The sequence below is a fragment of the Pavona decussata genome, unplaced genomic scaffold (genome assembly GCF_977016875.1).
Source record: "Pavona decussata unplaced genomic scaffold, jaPavDecu1.1 SCAFFOLD_100, whole genome shotgun sequence".
Lineage (NCBI taxonomy): Eukaryota > Metazoa > Cnidaria > Anthozoa > Scleractinia > Agariciidae > Pavona > Pavona decussata.
The window spans coordinates 231991-248674 of NW_028145515.1; the positions used below are offsets into that span (position 1 = coordinate 231991).

The window sequence follows — 16684 nt, forward strand, 5'->3', positions numbered from 1 at the left end:
TTTATCGGCTGGTAAAATCTTATCCTTTTGAGATATTTCCGAAATGATGAAGATAAAGTTCGTAAACAAACTCTGTCTCGAAATAGGTTGTTCTTCTGATACCGGCTTCCGAGATGGAATCGCTTCGATCCTTTGTGTCGTTCAGTGGGGGAGAGATAAGTAAAGACACAAAGTCGCGGAAGCGAATTCGAAGCCTAGAAGAAACAACGGAGCGGGCAACGGAGGAGGAAAGTGAAGTGTCTCAAGCGGCGAGCAATCGCACACAAGACGACGGAGCTGGTAATCTTTTTGAAGTCGGCCTCTCTATTGGCTACTGTAGAAACTTAAAATATATTTGGTACTGGCTAATTTTAATACTGATGTGAGAGCCATTGCCATTATCATTTCATCCATAACATACATGAGAGCAACATCAGGTCATGTTATGTTTATATCTTTGGTGATTTTTCGAATTAGCAAAATTATGCAAATATGCACAATCAGGTATGAAATGTGTTTAGATGTTTTTATTTTTGACTTGTGCATAGAAGTTTAGAATTTATTACTGCCACTCCCAGCGGATTAGTAGTCGAGTTAGTTTTCACGTACGTGGTCGATATTAAGAACTGAAGAATAACAAATTTATTGATCTCATTTTGGGTGAGTAAAACACTTGCAAAACCAGCTATCATGATCACAGAGATGTTCAGCCAATTAAAGGAGAGTTTAAGTGGTATTAATAAAAGATATATCTGAGCTGATTTTCCAGTAGGCAAGTACAGAAATTAAAGTTTTGGTTAACTTTTCCTAAGATATTTCTTTTTCTTTTTTGTTTTTAGCATTTCCAATTGAATTTCACATCAATTAGTAATGTATAGATTACAAGGGTATTCTTTTTCTCCCCCCCCCCCCCCCCCGCTTCCCTCCTCGTGCTTGTATATGGCACTCACAGTCAGCCCCATTCTCTCTCAAATGTCTATAAACCAAGTGCAACGATTGCGCTTTGAATTTGGCACACTCTGTGCTCAGAACAAATTCATTAGAACTAGCGTTTTGTTTGGCTTCCTGAAGCAGATTTTTCCTGCAGGCTCCGGCCTTGTCTAATATGCTCCCTAGCTAGTTCTCTTTTCAGCTAAACAGGTAATTTTCAGTTACTCAGGCAGAGAATAAGGGTTGCATATTGTGAGCTTTGCTTGAAGAGGTAACAGTCTTTGGCAGTACTTAGAAAGTAGGTCTCAGGGATGATTTCTAGTCGGGCAGCGTCAAATTATCTGGAATTTTTGACCCAGCCAAGGGCTTAGTATTTTTCTTGCTGAAAATGGCTGTATGATTTACCTGTGAGCAGATCTTCTTACGAGGCCCTTCGATTTTCCTAGATAAGACTTATCTAGGAAGAGCGAGAGGCCTCTGCTTGCAGGGTATTGTATGATTTTCTTCGTTCAAATTTTTTTGTCAACATTAGGGACTTAACGTAAAATGGCGAAACACACGCAAGAATTGGCAAGGATTTTCTCTTCGAAAGGCGTGAGTTTGAAAAGCAATTCAATTATTTTTCGCCCTTATAACTGTAGTGATGTTAGGCTAGTGATCAATAATTGACACTAGCCTAACATTGCTACAGTTATAAGGGCGAAAAATAATCGAATTGCTTAGACCACTTCTGGGGTCAATTCAATAAAACTTTTACACTTGTAATCTACAAGTCTGACCATTGTATTTACAAGCGCAGCCGGAGACGAGTTTAATAAAAATCGTTACAAGTCCAGATTACAAATGTCCGACTTGTAATCACAGGTGTAGCGCTACACGTGTAAAATATGATAAGAATCCAATTTAATAAAACTTTTACAAAAGTCCGACTTGTATTTTTACAAGAGTCCAACTTGTAAATCACAAGTTCAAAATACAAGTCGCATGTCACTTGTAAACACACTGAGTAAGACTTCAGTAAAAACAAATTGTAGTATAAAAACAGGTCTTCTTCGAGAGAAAAGGAACTCAGCGAGCTCCTGAGACGTCAGATACTCCGTCGACCTAGGAAGTTTGAGGAAAGACGGCTGTTTGAGGTCCAAAAATCCAAGGGAATTTCGAGAGAAGTTTCGTCTCCCTGTCGACGCCTTCGGCCATCTTTTGGAATTAATAGTCCCGCGTTTGGAACAGAATGAGATGTAACCGAACACTAACGGCAAGACAGTAACTTTCTCCACATCCTTGTAAAAATTCCTTCTATCATGTAATGCACTCTTGTCGTGGTATCTCCACATCAACAGTATGGAATATCATTCATCGCGTTCTATGGCGTTCTTAAGAAAAGGTTCTATGCTCTACAGAAGGGAATGAGAGTGAGAAACATGAAAAGAGCTGCCGAGCTTATCAAGTGTGCTGTTATACTACACAATCTCTGCATTCTGTTTAGTGATAACGGTGATGATCCTCTTGACGATGCAGATCTCGACATTGACGACAATGAGCTAGATATTGACAACAGAGGAACAAGAGGACAGACAACAGCAGTTGCTGCAGCACTTCCTATGAGTGCGAAAAATAATACCAATGACAGTTTAAAACTTAAACTGTTTCAATATCATTAAAAGAGAACCGTCCACGATGAAATACGCCATATTTTTTGGAAGGGCCAAATTAACATGTCATTTGTTACTCAGTGTCGATATTCATTACATGTATTTTGCAAAAAGTGCACATCTACCCTACTAGGAAAAGAAAAAGAAACTGTAGGTCACAATTATGCTAGTTTAATTGGCAGCCATGGTCTTATTTTAAAGATAACTGCAAAAACCTTTCAAAGGTTGCAATTTACAGTTTTTCCACTCAATATTCAAAGTAATTTGATAATATTCAAAGTATTATAATATATATAAATGTAATAAGTTCAGCAACTGTCCAAACGATTACTGATATCGTCTTGTTAAATGCCATGGACTCTGTTAAAAAAAATTATTTAATTGTCAAGATCTTCTCTGAGCCTTTTTATATCCAATCTCAGCTCGATATTTTCCAGTTGGAGTTTTCTTTTTCTAAGGCGCAGTCTGTCGTCTTCTAGATCTGCTGCCTTGTTATGTGCAGTTGATGATATCCCCTTGGCCTTTCTAACTGATGGTAGAGCCTCACGTCTGATTTTTCTTGGCCTTTTGTTTTTATGACTGCCTGCTTGGGTAGCATTTTTGGTGAGCAGCCCCTGCCATTGCCAGTTTCAGCGGTAGAAACTTGCACTTCACTGACGCGTTGCCGTCTTCGTCTCTGTCGACGAAAATGGTGCTAAAACTATCATTTTGTGATCCCTCACAAGCTGGGCTAAAATTAACTTTTGTTGCTTGGATAACATGCTCAACAATGGTCTCAAGAATATATAACTGAGAACGAAGGAAGGAGAACCGCATATATATTGAAGCGACAGATAAGATATTTAGATTTTCGAAAAAATACACGTGTATTCAAACGGAGTTAACAATTGTAAGGCTACAATTGTAATTTACACTTGTATTCTGACTAGGGATACACGTGTAAATTCCAGTGTGGAAAATTCTTTTATTGAATCCTTGTATTTACAAGTCAGACTTTACACGTGTAAATTACACGTGTAAAAACTACAAATGTAATTTCTTTATTGAATTGACCCCTGAAGTGGTATTTTGCATGGGATTTCAGCTCGCAAGTTTCAAAATTAATTTCCAGATTTTCGACCGTTGCAGCATGAATCTAGAATGAAGACAAAAAATTAATTTAAAATGCTGTCTTCCTCCCATTAAGCCGATTCTGTTGTAGAAAGCTAGACTTCAGCGCTAGCGCTAAAGACCAGACTTTGGGTGAGATTTAAGTTGCGTTTGCGTTGTTAATAATTGCCAAATGTCACACCTGTTTTGTCGAATCACAGGTCGTTTTATTTCACTCAGATGTCCATGTCATGTCTAATTATAAAGAAAAGCCCTCCTTTCTCTTGCATAGCATTCTCTAGGCTTACTTTCTTGTGATGAACCGTAACTGACGTCTTGTTAATGACTAGCATATTCCTTTAGCGTGGAAAGTCTCAAAATGTGCTCAATTTCTGTAGCCACCTACTGCAAAATCAGCTCAGAAATATCTCTTCACCTAATACATGTATCCCATTTGCAAACAAGAAACTCAGTTGCAAACTGGAAATCAGGGGTTTATTTATAAGTGAGCAATTTGCTGGCTGATCATGATTCAAGATGAACAGAGAAAATCAGACAACAAATCCAGTTTTAGTATCCTCTAGACTGGGGGATAAATTATTGCATAGCAAAAATTCCCACTGAACTCACGGTTGTTTTATATTTATTATTTTGCCATTGGATCTGAGAGATTAAGGTAACAAAATAATAAACAAACAAATAGGGTAATACCACAACGTGAGCTTAATATGATGACATAAATCAAACTTTTTCCTCTAAAATTCGCACAAGCAAAATTGTAAGTCTTAAATTTTGAAACTTTCTGTGGAGAACGTTAACCGGACATTAGGACTTTGTTTGTTTTGTCATCTTTAAGCTATTATCTGATTTTCGTGTTGATTAAATGTTGTTGATTAAGTTATTACGCGGGATGCCCTGAGGGGGCATACCGTGTCTAAAAACGGGTCGATTTCTTTTTTTTTTTTTTTTCCTTCGTCGTAGCCACAAATTGGTACATTAATTTATTCATTTAACTCTCCCCTCTCCTACTCGGGATGTATTGTTCTGATTGTCTTCAACAACAGCAGGCCAATCAAAATCCATTCTTGTCGCTTATATCGCGAGGGAGGGGACCATCTCACCCCTACCTGCGTGACGTCAACGCATCATTTGATATATTTATTAAAGACGGATTAAATTGTCGCGCCATATTGTTAACATGTTGTGGACTCAAGTGTGCCGTTTTGAAACGGAAATTTCACCATTTTGAAGCGGTAAATCGAAAGAATAACTTCTAAGAAGCACCCGACATTTAAAACGGTGGAAATTGGTGAGTTCCTGGCGAAGGAATCGTGCTTTGTTTGACAGTCTTAGACCACGACGCGAGACTGAAAAGAGGTCATTAAGAAGCTTACGTTATCGTAATGGAATTTCACAAATTTCCGCTGATAGTCTTAACACAAGGGAAACAACGTAACGCGATCATCGTGACTCAAACTATTCCATTAGCAAGGATAGTTTTATCAATCGGCGAAGCATACAGTTGGAATAAATGAATCAGCCCCAGCATCATGCGTAATGCCAGTATAGCAGGCATCTTGTTAATAGGGCGATGCATAGGGTTCATTCTTTACATAGAACATTCTAGAACATTCCAGAAGGACTCAAAATAACTTGTAATCAAACCTTTTCCGGTACGCGTGAGTTTTAGTGACAGATGAGTTGTTGTGCAATCTAGGTTTAGTTGATCGAAAGAGAAATACAGATCGTGATCAAATGATACTTGTGAGTCTTCAGTGTCACTGGGAATTAGGGACAGGGCAACTAGGAAAATTCCCCACACGTTTAAGCTTAACTTGGCTGTTTTCACTATCGATCGTCGGTGCTATCCTTCAGTTAACTACAGTGTCATTGATAGCCAGCGAACAAAAATAAATCAAATTTATTTAGCTTCTTACATGCAGATTGTCACGCGATCCGTCTCACAAAATTACGCGCGTTTGCTTACGGCGCCAGATTTTGGATGAGAAGTGTGTACATATTCCGACATTTATGCTCGCTGTTTGTGGAAGAGGGTTAGTATGACGGTGGTAGACAGAACTTGAATTATCACGCTATTCCCAGCAGAGACTCTTGAGACCCGATGAAGTCATCCCATGGTTACTCGAGTGATAACAGATAAGAAAACGCGATTTTTCAAAGAAAAAAGATACAAAACAATTTAAAACTACACCCTGATGAAGAGCTCTATTTGGTCCTACTACTCCCTTAACTTCCGCGTTGCATCCAAATATGGTAAAGAGGTTATTTGATTGGTCAAATTGTGTCAGATGGTTTGTCATGAAAAGCGGAGGGAAAGAGATCAACGCTGGACAAGGAATCAAGGGTTAAGGACAAGTAAATGGATTTTTGAGGGCATCGAAAGAGAAAAATACAACAACAAAAAATTAAACAAAAAAAGTCCAAAATCAAAAACACCCAACCAGGCCTCAGTTGTTGAAAGAGTGGCTGACTCTATCCAGTGGATAAATCGCTTTCCAGAGCGTAAAATGTATACAATAAAATCTGCAATTCCACAGCGACAAACCAATGAGTGGTGCCGGATCACTTGTAGACCTGGATCAGCAAATTACCTCAAATACAAAATATTAACGGCAGACTGATCCCAACGGCGGAGGTGACGAGCTTGAGAGAACAAACAACAAAAGCTAGAATAACTGAAATATATTTGTTTTTTAAAAAAACAAATTTTTTTGCCCGATTTTTCGGTTTGCAATACAAACCTTCCTCGGGGGCTGAACGAAAAAGAAAAGTGAGAAACATAAAAGGATCGTTACAAAGAAGATTTAAAATATAAAATGCGTGACAATGATTGGTTGTTTAGGACTAAGTTACAAGTGTGAGACATGTCATTGGCGTGTTTCGTCACGTCTATTTATACCAAGAGGGTGCAATGTTTTAGCTTTGTTGATTAAATGAGCTTCACGAGCCTTTCTAACTGAGTCACGTTTGCTGCGTATAAGTTCAAGCGGGATTAGTTGGACGTCGTTGATTGAGTGGCCAGGTTGGTTGAAATGTAGCGAGACAGGAGTAGGGTTGAGTAGTTGATGGTGATTCAGGATAGATCTGCGATGCTCCCCGAAACGTTCATTAAGTTTGCGCTTTGTCTCCCCAATGTATTGGGAGTGGCACTTCTTACATGGACGTCGAATCTAATCCTGGGCCCCAACGTATCTCTGACCTTCCTCCTTCTACCAAAGAGTTCTTTAATAAAGCCAAACGAACCAAACTGAAACTTGTGCGTTATGAAAGTCACCACACTAACTTCACAATCTACGCAACGAAGGATTTGATTCCGAAAGGCTTACTTCCTAAATGCACCCCAGCCATCCACTCAGACAACCCCCTCTTCTGGAGAAAATGGAATGAAAACCTCAACAACCTCGCCAGAAAACAACTCCAGCTCCTGTTGGAAGAAACCCACAATCACATTAAACTGTTAACAACGCTTTTAAGCAATCAGCTGGAAGACCTGCGAACCTCCGTTAATAATCATTCAACGTACACCATCTTAACTACTCTCATTGAAAATATTGCATTCAACCTCAGCAACAATCTAAATTCACTCCGCACTGAGAAATTAAAACGTATGCCTCCAACTGACATTAAGAACGATGCATCTAATCAACCTGCAGAAAATAACCCAACATCGATGAATAATGCGGAACAAACTGATGCTGAAAATACCAACCCTGTACGCAATGTCATCACTGCTCCTTCCGATCCTCCCAACAGAAATACAGCCAACTCCACTCCTAGAACACCAACAAACGACAACCAACACAAAAAAAATCGCAGAACCCGCTCCCAAAACAATAACATATCACAACCACTACAAGACAAGGAAACAGTGATCAACCTTTCTACTGTACGACTTTCAAACTCTGAGACCAAACTATTATCACGAGGACTGACCTTCGTCCCCACCCCCAAAAGTGTCAACTGGTCAGAAATACAAGCAGATATCAACGATTTTGCAGGACGTTTACGACTAAAAGAATTCTTTCAACAAAAACAACAACAACACCTAACTGATCCAAATCTTTCATCTGATCATGAAGTCAAGCGCTTCAGATGCAAGGGATCATGGACTCCTTCTAATGGAAGAGACATAGCCCTTGACACTTTTATCAATGCAGTCGAAAATGAGATCATGACCTCAAAACCAGCCACTATCCACAACAATCTCTCTATGGAAGAACGCAAAGCTCTCACAAAACTCAGGAAACGTTCAGATATAGTCATCAAACCAGCTGATAAGGGCTCTGGAACTGTTATAATGGACTACTCCTGGTATGTTGATGAATGCCGCAGACAGCTCAATGACACTAAATATTATCAAAAACAATCTTCAGACTTTACAAGCAAAATACACGAACGCGTCAAAGAATACACTACCCGTTTACACAAAAATGATCTCATTGACTATGAGACATTTAAATACCTCTCATCCAACTCTGATCCCAAGACTGGTCGTTTCTACATTCTTCCTAAAATCCACAAACAAGGCAACCCTGGCCGACCCATCATATCCAGCAATGGCCACCCTACTGAACGCATTTCCGAGTTCGTCGATTACCACCTAAAGCCCCTTGTTCAGAATCTTCCTTCATTCATAAAAGATACTACACACTTTCTTCTTCAACTCGAGAAACTGGGACCTCTATCGGAAAACGCCCTCCTTGTCACCCTGGATGTTTCCTCATTGTATACTAACATTCCTCATAACGAAGGCATCGAAGCCTGCCGCCATTTTCTAAACACTCTTCAAAACAAATCCCTTCCTGCTGAAAGTATATGTGATCTCGTAAGAATGATTCTTACAATGAACAACTTTTCGTTCAACAACGATAACTATTTACAAGTACACGGGACAGCTATGGGAACCCGCATGGCACCTTCATACGCTAATCTATTCATGGGTAAATTTGAACAACACGCCATTGAAAACGCTCCTCTCAACCTGTTCGTTTGGTGGAGGTTCATCGATGATGTCTTTATGATATGGACAGAAGGAGAGGAACACCTTAAAGATTTCATCAGATACTTAAACTCTATTCACGCGAGTATCAAATTTACCCATGAATACTCAAATTCCTCTCATCAGACACTCCCTTTCCTAGATGTCCAAGTCCACCTCAGCAACAACCACATCCAAACAGATCTCCACACAAAACCCACAGACAAGCATCAATACCTCCTCAAAACTTCATGCCACCCGAACCACACTAAACAAACTATTCCATTCAGCCTTTTCCTGCGAATCCGTCGCATATGCTCTACTGACGCTTTCTTTGATAAACGAAGCGAAGAACTCATCAAGCACCTGGTCCAACGTGGTTATAGCAGCTATTCCCTACAAAAAAATGCAAATCACGTACGAGCCATCCCACGTCACGCAACACTACAGCCACAAGAACAGAAAGCCACAAAAACAGACAGAACACCCTTCGTCATATCCTTCAATCCTGCTCTTCCCAAAATCTCATCTATTGTGAAAAAAACATATCAACATCCTCCAGTCCTCCGCCAACTGCAAACAAGTTTTCCCTCATCCACCAGTTATCGCCTACAAACGTAACGCAAGTCTACGTGATCTCCTGGTCCATTCCGAGCTACCTCAAAACAAGCCCTCCAATCAACAACCCGCTGGAATTCATAAATGCAACCACCCACTATGCCTAACTTGCTCATTTCTCCAAGAGGGTCAAACGAACTGCACTTTTTTCAACACTAACGAATCACGCAAAATTACTGACTACATATCTTGCAATTCCAAAAACCTAATCTATTTAATTCAATGTAAGAAGTGCCACTCCCAATACATTGGGGAGACAAAGCGCAAACTTAATGAACGTTTCGGGGAGCATCGCAGATCTATCCTGAATCACCATCAACTACTCAACCCTATTCCATTTCAACCAACCTGGCCACTCAATCAACGACGTCCAACTAATCCCGCTTGAACTTATACGCAGCAAACGTGACTCAGTTAGAAACGCTCGTGAAGCTCATTTAATCAACAAAGCTGAAACATTGCACCCTCTTGGTATAAATAGACGTGACGAAACACGCCAATGACATGTCTCACACTTGTGACTTAGTCCTAAACAACCAATCATTGTCACGCATTTTATATTTCAAATCTTCTTTGTAACGATCCTTTTATGTTTCTCACTTTTCTTTTTCGTTCAGCCCCCGAGGAAGGTTTGTATTGCAAACCGAAATATCGGGCAAAAAAATTTGTTTTTTTAAAAAACAAATATATTTCAGTTATTCTAGCTTTTGTTGTTTGTTCTCTCAAGCTCGTCACCTCCGCCGTTGGGATCAGTCTGCCATTAATATTTCGTAAAATGTATCCATGGGTTGGAGAAAATTTTATTTGCTGGATCCTGATAGGTAGCGATTTATCCACTGGATAGAATTATCCGCTCTTTGAACAACCGGGGCCAGAATGACACAATCCCCAGTCTCATCAAGGCCTAGCCTGCGAAGAAAGAGTTTCCATGGAATTTTCTGCGCCAAAAAGCCTTTCCGTAATTTGGTTGCGCGCGAAGTAAGGCCAATAAGTCCAAAATCAAGGACACCCAACCAGGCCACAGTTATTCAAAGAGCGTATAATTCTATCCAGCGGATAAAATGTATCAGTGGGTTGGAGAAAATTTCATCTGCTGCTGCCTCATCTGATTTATCCACTGGCTCTTTGAAGAACCGGCCTAACCTGCGAAACAAAAGTTTCCATGGAGTTTTCTGTACTAAAAAACCTTTCCGTAATTGGATGCGCGCGAAATAAGGCAAAAGCAAAAAAAAAAAAAAAAAAAAAGGAGGAGAGAGGAAGGATTCTTCCTCTCCTCTCCCCTCCCCCCTTCTCCATTGTTTTCCCTCTCGTCCCAGTTTCCGCGCGGTCAAACAGCGAAAATACACAAACGGAAACGCTTGCTGCTTAGGCTACATTATGGCCCTACTCTCTTGATCTCTAGCGTTTATGAGTCGATTGCTTTTGTATTTGTTTTTTCTCTCTAGGGGCAGGAGGCTGTGACCTGGAGCCTCCATCTCTCATACTAAGTCTGCCCTTTTCCGTGTAGATGCATTAATAGACCAGTCTCCAGGGGACCATTGGACCACCCACATTCCAAATATCCAGTCAAAAGAACAGAAATGACAATTCAGTTGTCATACGTCATCCATTTGGAGGGAAAAGCGGTTTTACAAATAAGCTTTACGCGGGAAAGTGTTGAATCGATGAATAATAATACAGTAGAGACAGAGTCTGCTGGTCATTGGCTCCTGACCTGGGCTGTTGCTTGATGAAGAGCTATGCCGACGGCGGTTCAAGTTCATGACAGGTCCAACAAGGCCGGACAGGCTTTGGGGAAGAGACCAGACAAAAGACAGTCGCTGGATCTCGAGGGTTTGGCGTTGGGCATGGGGTCAACTACTCTACTTTATGTAAGAGCTCTGTTATACGGAAATCGTTACAATCAGGCTTCAAGCACAGACCTTGTCAACTTAACTTGTAACCGACCAACCGACAGGATGACTACTACTGGCCAAAGCCTTCTCAGGGACGCTAGAAGTGTGAGTGACAGTTTCCTGGGGTCCAAAGCAAAGCATGGAATGTGCGCACCATGAACGAAACAGGTTATTGGCGAGATGAAAAGTAACAGCTTAACAACATTTAACCTGTGTACAGCTACCCCCTTCCCTCAGGAAAACTCCATGTTACTACGTAACTGTTATTTTTAGTATTGAAGACGACAAAATTATTACAGCATTTCCAACCATGAAAAAGTTGAGAACTTTAATTAAAAAAAATATGCAAAAATGTTTATGAGTTCAAACCATTTTAGTTTTGACTCAGGATATGGGTGTAAGGTTCAATTAAATGCAATAGCTGCAGGACTCAGATAATTTTTCTCGGCGGTACTCGGCTTCCCTTGAATACCCGAGTCATGTCTTCATACAACTATCAACTGGTCTGTATTTCAACGACTTAGAGGTCACATTCATTTGTGTTCATCCAATCAGAAGCCGATTCACCACTGGCCGCCATCTTTAATTTATTTGTGAGGGTAGGGGGCGGCTGTACACAGGCTAAACATCATTGGAATAAGTGAATTCCCATATTCAGATGGCTCGGCCATCTAAACCTGAAGAAGGCTGGTTTGGCCGGCCGAAATATTGTTTTAAAATATATTACGTTGTGTCAGCTTTGCAGTATATAGCTAGTCTTTGGACTTCTCATCGTCTAAGAATACCCTGGTAACGCATACCGCAAAAAACACTACGGTGGACAACCCGAGAGAGAGAAAAAAAAAAAAAGAAAAGAAACTGAAGCCGTTGAATCTGAACCCAGAGATCCGAGCCTTATGCACCTGTCATCGGCTTTCCCAAGGCTGGTGAATCCCCGGGAAAGGCAAGGATTTTGTAATTGTGCATTTCAAAGTCCCTGTATTTCGCCACCTGCGACGATTGTTGTTGTTTTTTTTTTCTAGCAAAGCACCCACCCGGTGGGGAAGACAAACACTCATTTAGAGTCCAAGACGTTACTTGAAAATATAAGATCCAGTTACTTCCACTACTTCGGGATAATTCTAATTGGTCCAGCTTGTACGGTCTATTTCATGCAAGAAATAACAATGGATTTTAACACACACCTGCTCGTTATTCACCGCCAAACTTTATGTATCGACGAAAAGAAAACTTGTTCTCAATTTCCTCTCGCTGGTTGAGATGCAAACTCTCCATATTTATCCCACAGGTTGGGTCGTCATAAATCCTGGTCCCCACATTTCCCCCACCCACCTCAATCACTTGCATTTATTGCAAAGTCCCCCAAAAGACCTCAGTTCCCCCAGATAAGACCCAGGGTCCCCCCTCAGGGAAGCCGATGACAAGTGCGAAGATAGCAAAAGATCACGAGAAATGCCCGGGGAGAGGTATGGAGTGGGAGGGAGGGGGGGTGTCAGCGGTGTTCTCCAAACGCTGATCCTACTGTAATTTTTCAATATCTTTTTTCAACCTGACACTAAAATTCATAGCACTCTACCCGTTTTCAGACTTTCAAACCAAACTGGTCAAAATTTATGCCCTACTTCAGACCAAACGGTTCAAAAACCGCACCCTTTGGCAGCACAGTTTATATAGGGAAGTCCCCCGGGGAGAGATAGCAGGGGATGGTTGCGACTTTATGCCTCACTAGGGGGGAAGAGGACGAGTGAGTTACCTTTGCACCTTTCAAAAGCTCTTTTTTCACTGGACCCTTATAACCTGGATGCAGCTGCATTGTTTTTTTAGGGCTGGGAACATTGTTCTGTTATTCGCTCTTTTGTCCTCTTGGCAAACCATGAAACACATTGCAAATGGTGCATGTCGCATGGTGCTTGGCGGCCAAAATTTTCGCTGGTAAAATTGCTTTAATATGTAGAGAGCCCATTTCTTTCAACAACAACGTGCATGGAGAGAGATAATGCTAAGCTCCCAATAAACATTTTCCAAGCTTTGTCGGAAAGAGATATTTCAAAGTTCCTGGAGAGGGAGGGGGTGTACCCAGGAAATTTTAGAGTAGCTGGGGATGCTCCTCTTGGACGAGCCGTTAGAGTGGAATACCTTCTACACTTTTTCAGCGACAAAAGAAAAAGTAGCAAAAATCATAACATTGGAGCGAGTCGATGGGCTCCTGGTGCAATATTGTTTGAGAATAAGAAACAATCTATGCCATTTTTGTCCAAATTGAAACCAATTTCTAAAAATTCATGGTCATCGCAAATTTTCTTTTTGGTTTCGAGTAACACAGTAACACTTTCCATGATCTCTTTTCCCACATAGTCCAACAAATAACCTTAATATAGGAAATTAACGCTTGTGTTAAGTAAGGTATTAGTTAACGCGAATTGAAGGGAAAATACCTCCCAATAAAAAAAAATTAACGCGAAAGAGATGCTAAAAATTCAAAGTGAGGGAAATTAACGCGACTTACACCAGAAACAGAATTGGTTCAGACAACAGGAACAAACTTATTTTAACACTAAGTGTAAAAATCTGAAGTGCAACAATGTTCCTGGAAATGTCCCTAAACGTAGCAAAGGAATCTGGGCCCCGTTTCTCTCAAGTCCCGGTAACTTACCGGGCCCGATAAGTGTTTTTGGTGATAAACGTTTTTTAGCAGAAGTCGATTTTTGTTAGCTTTGAATACTAAATTTTCAAATCGTATAATTCTATGAAAACATTGGCCAAGTACCATGTCTGGAATCACTGTGTAATCGGCAAAAAAACATTTAAAAATATACTTATCGGGCCCGGTAAGTTACCGGGACTTTCGAGAAACGGGCCCCTGACCACTAAGAGCGTTCTTCAGCGTCCATGGTTCCGCCGTATCACCACCCTGATAAAACAAAGTTTTTTGCTTTCTGGAGTGTAGCGAGAATTTGGGGCGAAAATAATGTAAACTAAGGTCGCGGAAATTAACGCTCCACATAAATTAACGTAAGTTAATTAAAGTGAATTTTTAAAATTCGCGTTCATTTCATGAAGCGTGAATTTCCCATAATAAGGATAGTCTAACACGCGCAAAAATACTTCAGCATTAGGCACCGCCGAAAACCTTGTTTCTTGGACCATTCGGTGCGTAAAATATATGCGTAGTAACAAAAAGGGACACCTGAAACCGCCAGTTCATACAACCCCATTCCGTAAAATGGTAAGAATAATAAACTCAGTGTTTTCGCTCAACAGCGAAAGTATATTTCTTCTACAACTACAAGGTACAAATTTACACATTGTTTTGAATAAATCAAAAAATATTTGCACCACGCTGCTACACTAATCTCAGCAAGTCTCTTTTTGAAATGTTCCTTGCAAATGACGCACGAGAAAGCCATTCTTTACCAAACCATAAATTTACTATGAATACAATAAGGGGTGGTACATTGCTACATAAATTGGTAAGCATTTACATAGATTTTGCTTACATGAAGGTTATAGCTAAGACCATCTACAAACTGAAAACAAGCCAGAATTCAAGTGAATGAATTTAATCAAGCCTTTCACTCCTTATGTCATGTCAATGTGGTTCCAAGTTTTCAGTCCATGGATCCTAACCTTACCCATAACCATTCAAGGTCAAAACCTACCGAGCTGTACGTTCAACCGTTACCGTTCGTGCGGTACATTAGTACCAACGTGTTGGTTTGACGTCAGCGTTCAAATGAAAGCTACTGAGCAGTATTTTCTTTCAGCACTGTTTATTACGCTGTACAAGGAGGTGGCATTTTTTGAGGTTAGATGAAATCGTGAGGTTAAATCAAACATATTCAAAATCTATTTTGCAGAACTTTCCACCTGCACTAATCTTTAGATATCTTTCTATGCCAAAAACTTTGTTAAGTCTGTTCATGAAATCCTATAGTGCCACCTTAACAGAAAGTGACGAACACTTTCCTTTGATGCTATTTGTTTTTTGTTTCTTTACAAAATTAACAATCAAATTGGGCTTCTCACCCACATTTGATGTTATCGAGCAGTACTTTCCTGTAGTACTGTTTATTTTAATCTGTACAAGATGATGACATCTTTTCTGTCTGGATGAAATCCTGAGGTTAAATCAATCATATTCAAAAATTATTTTGCAGAACTTTCCACCTGCACTAATTTTTCTATCCCGAAAACTTTTAAGTCTGATCATGAAATCCTATCCAATAACTTTCCTTTGATTCTATTTTTTTTGTTTCTTTACAAAATTAACAATCAAATTGGGCTTCTTACCCACATTTGATGTTATCGAGCAGTACTTTCCTGTAGTACTGTTTATTTTAATCTGTACAAGGTGATGACATCTTTTCTGTCTGGATGAAATCCTGAGGTTAAATCAATCATATTCAAAAATTATTTTGCAGAACTTTCCACCTGCACTAATTTTTCTATCCCGAAAACTTTTAAGTCTGATCATGAAATCCTATCCAATAACTTTCCATTGATTCTATTTTTTTTATTGTTTCTTTACAAAATTAACAATCAAATTGGGCTTCTTACCCACATTTGATGTTATCGAGCAGTACTTTCCTGTAGTACTGTTTATTTTAATCTGTACAAGATGATGACATCTTTTCTGTCTGGATGAAATCCTGAGGTTAAATCAATCATATTCAAAAATTATTTTGCAGAAATTTCCACCTGCACTAATTTTTCTATCCCGAAAACTTTTGAGTCTGATCATGAAATCCTATCCAACACTTTCCTTTGATTCTATTTTTTTTTTGTTTCTTTACAAAATTAACAATCAAATTGGGCTTCTTACCCACATTTGATGTTATCGAGCAGTACTTTCCTGTAGCACTGTTTATTAATCTGTACAAGGCGGTGACATCTTTTCAGTCTGGATGAAATCGCGAGGTTCAATCAATTATATACAAAAACTAGTCTGCTAAACTTTCAGCTTGCACTGTTTGCTGTGTCACACAAGATGGTCACGACTTTTTTGCCTGTTGATGAAATGTTGTAGTTACCTTTAAAAAATGACCAACATGCTGTTTGTTTAAAATTTCTTTACAAAAATCAAATTGGGCTTCTTACCCACATTTGATAGTGTGCTTTTCGTGGCGAGAGAAAACGGTGATTCACGTTGGTACCCTCAATGGTAAAAACATTAAAATAACATTACCTACACAATTATAAACCTATGGAAACTTTTATACAAAATCAAAAGCGAAAAAGACTAATCTTGGATAACCACGTTTCAGCGATTTCAGGTTGTCAACAATTATACTGAACATTGATCAGTATTACCGTGACCCTCTAATGATGTCACCATAGCAACAACTGGTACAATATGACAAGGTATGGTCGTTGCTATGGTGACATTAGGAGCTTTACCACTGGAATACAGGTAAAAGATTAACCCTTCAACCCCTAATATCAAAGAACAAATTCTCCTATCTTGGCCCTATGCTTTTCTTATAAAATTACTAAGGAGAAATTCTAAGATTAACCCTTTAAGC

The 16684-nt window shown here is 39.7% G+C and overlaps 2 protein-coding genes and 1 pseudogene across 4 annotated transcripts in view; all 3 read right to left on the bottom strand.

The window, feature by feature from the left end:
* LOC146472173 (uncharacterized) overlaps positions 1–16684 on the bottom strand; it is a 241432-nt gene that overhangs the window by 16059 nt on the left and 208689 nt on the right. The window contains exon 8 of one of the 2 annotated variants that reach the window (XM_085119566.1): positions 15931–16014. The exons of the other annotated variant lie outside the window; for it this stretch is intronic. The gene's annotated coding sequence lies outside the window, so the exon portion shown is untranslated. Of the gene's footprint in view, positions 1–15930; positions 16015–16684 lie in introns of those variants that run through there. 2 annotated transcript variants of the gene reach the window in all.
* Positions 1–16684, bottom strand: part of LOC146472174 (uncharacterized) — an 84108-nt pseudogene that overhangs the window by 16059 nt on the left and 51365 nt on the right. The gene's annotated exons all lie outside the window — the stretch shown is intronic.
* LOC146472176 (uncharacterized) overlaps positions 1–16684 on the bottom strand; it is a 128271-nt gene that overhangs the window by 8443 nt on the left and 103144 nt on the right. The window lies entirely within an intron of this gene.